General features: G+C 36.4%; 1 protein-coding gene across 3 annotated transcripts in view; it reads left to right on the forward strand.

The window, feature by feature from the left end:
* Positions 1-7,058, forward strand: part of LMBR1 (limb development membrane protein 1) — a 202,636-nt gene that overhangs the window by 12,223 nt on the left and 183,355 nt on the right. The window lies entirely within an intron of this gene.

A 7,058-nucleotide genomic window follows, 5' to 3' on the forward strand; every position in this document is an offset into this window, starting at 1 on the left:
TTTTTTTCCCCTTGAGATGGAATCTTGCTGTCTTGCCCAGGCTAGAATGTGGTGACTGCAGCTTTGATCTCCTAGGCTCAAATGATCCTCCTACCTCAGCCTCCCAAGTAGCTGGGACTACAGGCACCCACCACCATGCCTGGCTAATTTTTTATTTTTTTGTAGAGATGAGGTCTCACTATGATGCCCAGGCTGATCTCTGAACTCCTGAGCTTAAGTGATTCTCCTGCCTTGGCCTCCCAAAGTGCTGGGATTATAGACGTGAGCCACCATGCCCAGCTGAATGTCCGTTTTTGAAATTTTTTTAAAGCTGAATAGTATCCCATTGTATACCACATTTTCATTATCCATCTATTGATAGAAATTTAGGTTGCTTCTGCATCTTTGCTATTGTGCATATTGCTTCAGTGGATATAGGAGTGCTAATATCTCTTTGAGATTGCGATGGTGATTCTTTAGGATAAATACTCAGAAGTGAGATTGCTAAATCATATTGTAGTTCTGTTTTACATTTTTTCAGAAACCCACATATTTTCCATAGCAGCTGTGTCATTTTCTATTCTCACCAACAGTGTGCGAGGGTTCCGATTTCTCTAATCCTTGTCAACACTTGTCCTTTTTGTCATAGCCATTCTAACAGGTGTGAGGTGATATCTCATTGTGGTTTTGATTTACATTGCCCTGATAATTGGTGACACTGAACATTTTTTCATATACATGTTGGTTTTTTGTATGTCTTTAGAGAAATGTCTAGTCAAGTCCTTACCTATTTTTTTAATCAAGTAATTAGTTGTTTTTACTTTTGCGCTGTGGGAGTTTCTTATGTATTTTGGATATTAACCCCTTTTCAGATATAAAGTTTGTAGATATTTTCTCTCATTTCCATCACTGTGTTGATTGTCTACTTTGCTGTACAGAAGCTGTTTTATGTTGTCTCACTTATATTTTTGTTTTTATTGCCTACACTGTTGATGTTGTATCTGTGAAATCATTGCCAAGACCAATGTTGTGAAGGTTTCCATCTGTGTTTTCTCTGAGAGTTTTATAATTTCAGGTTTTACGTTTAAGTCTTTAATCCTTTGTAAGTTGATTTTTGTGTATGGTGTTAGAGAAGTCTGCATTCTTTTGAATGTGAATATCTAGTTTTCCTAACACAATTTGTTGAGGATACTTTTCTTTCCCCATTGTGTATTATTTGCAGCCTTGTGTAAGATCAGGTGACTGTACATAAATTGATTTATTTCTGGCCTCTCTATTCTGTTCCATTGTTCCATATATCTGTCTTTATGTCAGTACCATACTATTTTGATAACAGTAGCTTTGTGTAATAATATATTTTGAAATCAGGAGGTGTGATGCCTCCAACTTTGTTCTTTCTCAAGGTTAATTTGGCTATTTGAGGTCATTTGTCAGTCCATAAGAGTTTTAGAATTTTTTTTTTTTATTTCTGTAAAAAAGTGGCATTGGGGGCCAGGCATAGTGGCTCATGCCTATAGTCTCAGCACTTTGCTAAGCTGCGGTGGGCGGATTGCCTGAGGTCAGCAGTTTGAGACCAGCCTGGCTAACATGGTGAAACTCCGTCTTTACTAAAAATACAAAAATTAGCCGGGTGTGGTGGCGCATGCCTGTAATCCCAGCTGCTCAGGAGGCTGAGGCAGGAGAATCGCTTGAACCCGGGAGGCAGAAGTTGCAGTGAGCTGAGATCACGCCACTGCACTCCAGCCTGTGTGACAGAGTGAGACACCATCTCAGAAAATAAAAATACCATTGGGATTTTGATAGGGATTGCATTGAATCGGTAAATTCCTTAGGTAGTCTGGATATTTTGACAATATTAAGTCTTCCAATCCATGAACATAGGGTGTCTTTCCATTTCTCTGTGCCTTTCATTTCTTTTATTTTTTAAAAATTTTTTATTTCCATAGGGTTTTGGGGAACAGGTAGTATTTGGTTACATGAGTAAGTTCTTTAGTGGTGATTTGTGAGATTTTGGTGCACCCATCATCCAAGCAGTCCCCAAAGTCCATTGTGTCATTCTTATGCCTTTGCATCCTCATAGCTTATCTCCCACTTATGAGTGAGAACATGTGATGTTTGGTTTTCCGTTCCTGAGTTACTTCGCTTAGAATAATAGCCTCCAGTCCCACCCAGGTTGCTGCAAATGTCATTAATTTATTCCTTTTTATGGCTGAATAGTATTCTATTATGTATATATATCACAGTTTCTTTATCCACTTGTTTATTGATGGACATTTGGATTGGTTCCACATTTTTCAATTGCAAATTGTGCTGCTATAAACATGGATGTGCAAGTATCTTTTTTGTATAATGACTTCTTTTCCTCTGGGAAGATACCCAGTAATGGTATTGCTGGATCAAATGGTAGATCTACTTTTAGTTCTTTAATGATTCTCCACGCTGTTTTCCATGGTGATTTTACTAGTTTACATTTCTACCAGCAGTGCAGAAGTGTTCCCTTTTCACTGCATCCATGCCAACCTCTATTATTTTTTGAGTTTTTGATTATGATCATTCTTGCAGGAGTAAGGTGGTATCGCATTGTGGTTTTGATTTGCTTTTCCCTGATAATTAGTGATGTTGAGCATTTTTTCATAGGTTTGTTGGCTATTTGTATATCTTCTTTTTAGAATTGTCTGTTTATGTCCTTAGACCAATTTTGATGGGATTGTTCGTTTTTCTCTTGCTAATTTGTTTGAGTTCATTGTAGGTTCTGGATACCAGTCCTTTGTCAGATGTATAGATTGTCAAGATTTTCTTCCACTCTATAGATTGTCTGTTTACTCTGCTGACTGTTCCTTTTGCCTTGCAAAAGCCCTTTAGTTTAATTAAGTCTCAGCTTTTTATCTTTGCTTTTATTGCATTTGTTTTTGGATTCTTAGTCATGAAATCCTTTCCTAAGCCAATATCTAGAAGGGTTTTTCTGATGTTATCTTCTAGAATTTTTATAGTTTCAGATCTTAGATTTAAATCCTTGATCCATCTTGAGTTGATTTTTATGTAAGGTGAGAGATGAGGATCCAGTTTTGTTCTTCTACATGTGGCTTGCCAATTTACTTAGTACCATTTGTTGAGTAGGGTGTCTTTTCCCCACTTTATGTTTTTGTTTGCTTTGTTGAAGATCATTTGGCTTTATTTGGGTTTATTTCTGGGTTCTCTACTCTGTTCCATTGTTCTTTGTGCCTGTTATATATCAGTACCATGCTTTTTAGTGACTATGGCCTTATAGTATAGTTTGAAATCAGGTAATGTGATGCCTCCAGATTTGTTCTTTTTGCTCAGACTTGCTTTGGCTATGTGGGCTCTTTTTTGGTTCCAGTGAATTTTAGGATTGTTTTTACTAGTTCTGTGAAGAATGATGGTAGTATTTGGATGGGAATTGTTTGGAATTTGTAGATTGCTTTTGGCAGTATGGTCATTTTCCACAATATTGATTCTACCCTTCCATGAACATGGGATGTGTTTCCATTTGTTTGTGTCGTCTATGATTTCTTTCAGCAGTGTTTTGTAGTTTTCCTTGTAGAGGACTTTCACCTTCTTGGTTAGGTATATTCCCAAGTGTTTTATTTATTTATTTTGCAGCTATTGTAAAAGGGGTTGAGTTCTTGATTTGATTCTCTGCTTGGTCGCTGTTGATGTATAGGAGAGCTACTGATTTGTGCATATTAATTTAGTATCCTGAAACTTTGCTGAATTCATTAATCAGTTATAGGAGCTACCTGGAGGAGTCATTAGGGTTTTCTAGGCATACAGTCATGTCATCAGTAAACAGCAACAGTTTGATTTCCCCTTTACTGATTTGGATGCCCTTTATTTCTTTCTCCTGTTTGATTGTTCTGGCTAGGTCTTCCAGTACTATGTTGAATAGAAGTGATGAGAGTCGGCATCCCTGTCTTGTTCTGGTTCTGAGAGGGAATGCTTTCAACTTTTCCCCATTCAGTATTATGTTGGATGTGGGTTTGTCATAGATGGCTTTTATTACATAGAGATATGTCCCTTGTGTGTTGATCTTGCTAAGGGCTTTAATTACAAAGGGATGCTGGATTTTGTCAAATGCTTTTTCTGTGTTTTTTGACACAGATCATGAGATGATCATGTAATTTTTGTTTTTAATTCTGTTTATGTGATGTACCACATTTATTGACTTGCGTATGTTAAACCATGCCTACATCCAACATCATATCTTTTTGATATGTTTTTGGATTCGGTTAACTAGTATTTTGTTAAGAATTTTAGAATCTATGTTTAGCAGGGATATTGGTCTGAAGTTTTCTTTTTTGGTTATATCCTTTCCTGGTTTTGGTATTAGGATGATACTGGCTTCATAGAATGATTTAGGAAGGATTCCCTCCTTCTCTATCTTGTGGAATAGAATTGGTACCAATTCTTCTTTAATTGTCTGATAGAATTCAGCTGTGAATCTGTCTGGTAATTTTTTAATTACCATTTCAATCTTGCTGCTTGTTATTGATCTATTTGGGATATCTAATTCTTCCTGATTTAAGCTAGGAGTGTATATCTTTCCAGGAATTTATTCATCTCCTCTTGGTTTTCTAGTTTATGTGCCTAAGGTGTTCATAATAGCCTTGAATGATTTTTTGCATTTCTGTGGTGTCGGTTGTAGTATCTCCTGTTTTGTTTCTAATTGAGCTTATTTGGATTTCCTCTCTTTTTTTCTGTGGGTATTCTTGCTAATGGTCTATGCATTTTATTTATCTTTTCAAAGAACCAGCTTTTTGTTTCATTTATCTTTTGTATTTTTGTTTGTTTGTTTCAATTTCATTTAGTTCTTCTCTGATCTTGGTTATTTCCTTTCTTCTGCTGGGTTTGGGTTTGGTTTTTCTTGTTTCTCCAGTTCCTTGAGGTGTGACCTTAGATTGTCTGTGCTCTTTCAGACTTTTTCATGTAAGCATTTAGGGCTATGAACTTTCCTTTTTACACCACCTTTGCGGTATTCCACAGGTTTTGATAGGTTGTGTCACTATTATTGTTCGGTTTGAAGAATTTTTAAGTTTTCATCTTGATTTCATTGTTGACCCAATGGTCATTCAGGAGCAGGTTATTTAATTTCCATGTATTTGCATGGTTTTGAAGGTTCTTTTTGGAGTTAATTTCTAGTTTTATGCCACTATGGTCAGGGAGAGTACTTGGTATAATTTCAATTTTCTTAAATTTATTAAGACTTGTTTTGTGGCCTATCATATGGTCTATCTTGGAGAAAGTTCCATGCGCTGATGAATAGAATGTATATTCTGCAGTAATTGGGTGGAATGTTCTGTAAATATCTGTTAAGTCCATTTGTTCCACAATATAGTTTAAATCCATTGTTTCTTTGCTGACTTTCTGCCTTGATGACCTGTTTAGTGCTGTCAGTGGAGTATTGAAGTCCCCTACTATTATTGTATTGCTCTCTATCTCATTTCTTAGGTCTAGTAGTAATTGTTTTGTAGATTTGGGAGCTCCAGGGTTAGGTGCATATGTATTTATGGTTGTGATACTTTCCTGTTGGACAAGACCTTTTATCATTACATAATGTCCCTTTTTGTCTTTTTTAACTGCTCTTGCTTTACAGTCTGTTTTGTCTGGTATAAGAATAGCTACACCTGCTAACTTGGCAGATTCAGCATTTGTTTGTCTGAAAAAGACTGTATCTTTCCTTCATTTATGAAGCATAGTTTTACTGGATCCAAATTCTTGGCTGATAATTGTTTTGTTTAAGGAGGCTAAAGACAGGGCCCCAATCCCTTCTAGCTTGTAGGGTTTCTGCTGAGAAATCTGCTGTTAATCTGATAGGTTTTTCTTTGTAGGTTACCTGGTGCTTTTGCCTCACAGCTCTTAAGATTCTTTCCTTCATCTCAACTTTAAATAACGTGATAACAGTGTGCCTAGGAGATGATCTTTTTGTGATTAATTCCCCATGTATTCTTTGAGCTTCTAGTATTTGGATGTCTAGGTCTCTAGCAAAGCCAGGGAAGTTTTCCTTGATTATTCCCCCAAATATGTTTTCCAAACTTTTATATTTCTCTTCTTCCTCAGAAATGGCAGTTATTCTTAGGTTTGGTCACTTAAGATAATCCCAAACTTATTGGAGGCGTTCATTTTTTTCTTATTTTCTTTGTCTTAATTCATTCTTATTCTTTTTTCTTTGCCTGTGTTGGCTTGGGTTAATTCAAAAAGCTTGTCTTCGAGGTCTGAAGTTCTTTCTTTTGCTTGTTCAATTCTGTTGCTGAGACCTTCCAGAAAATTTTGCATTTCTCTAAGTGTGTCCTTTATTTTCTGAAGTTTTGATTGTTTTTTAGTTATGCTATTTCACTGAAGATTTCTTTCTTCATTTCTTGTATCGTTTTTTTGACTTTCTTAAATTGAACTTTACCTTTCTCTGGTACCTTTTTGATTAGCTTAATAACTGATCTTCTGAATTCTTTTTCAGGTAAATCAGGGATTTCTTCTTGAATTGGATCTGTTGCTGGCTAGCCAGTGTGATTTTTTTTTTTGAGGTGTTAAAGAACCTTGTTTTATCGTATTACCAGAATTGTTTTTCTGGTTCCTTCTCATTTGGGTAGGCTATGTCATTTGGGTAGGGAAGGCCTACGGCTCAAGGTTGCTGTTTAGACTCTTTTGTCCCACAGGGTGTTCCACAGATGTAGTACTCTCCCCCTTATTCATAAGGATGTGGCTTCCCGCTAGCTGAGCTATAGTGATTGTTACCTCTCTTCTGGATGTAGCCACAGCAGGTCTACCACGCAGGGCTCATACTCTGCACAGAGTCCTGTGATGTGGACCGTCCGCTGTCTGTCCGAGTGGCAGCTGCAATCTAGTCCTGCCTCCCATCTGCCATTTTTCCTCCAAATCCAGCCTTTAATTTCTTTCATCAATGTTTTATGGTAAGTTTATTCTTAGGTAATTTATTCTTTTTTTGTGCTATTGTAAATGAGATTGTTTAACTAATTTCCTTTTTAGATAATTTATTAGTGGATGTTGATTTATCTATCCTGCAGTTTTATTGAATTTATTAGTTCTTTTTTTTTTTTTTTTTTTTT

This window comes from Cebus imitator, unplaced genomic scaffold (assembly GCF_001604975.1).
Source record: "Cebus imitator isolate Cc_AM_T3 unplaced genomic scaffold, Cebus_imitator-1.0 Scaffold20, whole genome shotgun sequence".
Taxonomy (NCBI): domain Eukaryota; kingdom Metazoa; phylum Chordata; class Mammalia; order Primates; family Cebidae; genus Cebus; species Cebus imitator.